The sequence below is a fragment of the Myotis daubentonii genome, chromosome X (assembly GCF_963259705.1).
Source record: "Myotis daubentonii chromosome X, mMyoDau2.1, whole genome shotgun sequence".
NCBI classification, from domain to species: domain Eukaryota; kingdom Metazoa; phylum Chordata; class Mammalia; order Chiroptera; family Vespertilionidae; genus Myotis; species Myotis daubentonii.
In genome coordinates this window covers 122,114,493-122,116,023 of record NC_081861.1, presented here as the reverse complement: position 1 = coordinate 122,116,023, position 1,531 = coordinate 122,114,493, and the positions used below count along the sequence as shown (strand labels likewise).

The 1,531-nt window shown below is 39.6% G+C and overlaps 1 pseudogene; it reads left to right on the top strand.

Moving 5' to 3' along the window:
• The first annotated feature begins 623 nt into the window (after positions 1 to 623).
• On the top strand, positions 624 to 1,010 carry LOC132225212 (DNA-directed RNA polymerases I and III subunit RPAC2-like; annotated as a pseudogene).
• Positions 1,011 to 1,531: the final 521 nt, after the last annotated feature.

Here is a 1,531-nt window from a genome sequence, read left to right as displayed (position 1 = left end):
GACTAAGTCTGCTTTGAGGAATATGATTTAAACTAGAAGTAAAAAACAAAAACAAGTTTATTCTGAACTTCAACTTCTTCATTTGAAAATAAAGTTTAACAATACCAATTCTAAATATATGGCTGGGAAGAGCCCTTAAAGTATTTCAAGATGTGAAGAAATTATTTGCTTAAAATGTGTTGTATTGATACAAGGTGAAGGGCTGAGTATACTATCTCTATTTTCTCTCCCCCCTTTCTTTCTGGAACTCATTCAGTCATGCATTAATCTCTAATTCTTTCCAGAAACTTCTTTTGGTAAGATTACCAGTGATTTATACTTTGCTAAACCCAATGGCCAATTTTGATTTCTCATTTTCTTTATCATTTGATAGCATTTGACATTCCTAAAAAACTTCACCTTTTGACTTCCATGATTCCATGTTCTCATGGTTATCCTCCTCCCTTAAAAAGGTGGAATATGCTGGAAGAATGAGAGGTTTCTATTTGTGAAGCAATTAATATCATACTATGGTTATCATTAAACTCACTCAGGCTGCCTGCTTCACTGGCATGTTTCCGTGATACAGGGCAGAGTATCCCATCCACCAGCACCACCTGAGACTCCCAGAAGCTGCCCCCAGGATGGAGGAGGACCAAAAGCTGCACACCCCACACCAGGGATTGACGACCTCAATGGCTGAAGGGAAGAGGAAGACAGCCCTGGAAATGCTTCAGGCAGTTGGAGCAGATAGAGACTGTGTGGTATTTATTTTGCATGAGGAGGACCATACCGTAGGAAATTCTCTTTGTTACATGATCACGAAGAACCCATAAGTGGAATTTGTGGTTACACTACAACCCATCCTTCAGAGAGTAAAAAATTAATTTATGCAGACTAGAGGTGCTCTTCCAGCTGTTGAGCCATTTCAGAGATGCCTGAATGCCTGCCAACGTGTGCTTGGCAAGTTTAAGGCTAGCATAAAGGAATATAAGGAACAAAAAGCAAGCAGAAATGAATCCACATTCTAGTCCCTTGTGCACTATACAGGGAGGAACATCCTCCAGGATATTCTCTTCATGATCAGAAGTTTTTAATAACAACATGATCTGCCCTTCAGAAAAGTGTGATTCTAACTATTAATCCCTTATAGCTGTTGGAACCCCTGCAAGAACCTTTGTATTCTGCTAATAAATGCCCTCTTTAAAATAAACTAAAAAACAACAACAGCTTGGCTAGCATGGCTCAGTGGTTGAGCATCGACCTATGAACCAGGAGGTCACGGTTTGATTCCTGGTCATGGCACATTCCCAGGTTGTGGGCTCAATCCCCAGTGTGGGGTGTGCATGAGGCAGCCAATCAATGATTCTCATCATTGATGTTTATACCTCTCTCTCCCTATCCCCTTCTCTCTGATACCAATACAAATATAATAAAAAAAACTCACTAAGAATACTATATTTGACTACTGTTTACCTCAAGTGCCTTAAATGTATACAACAGTATTTTGGATATGAAAACAAAGTCCCTGTGGAAAAAACATGGTTTGTCC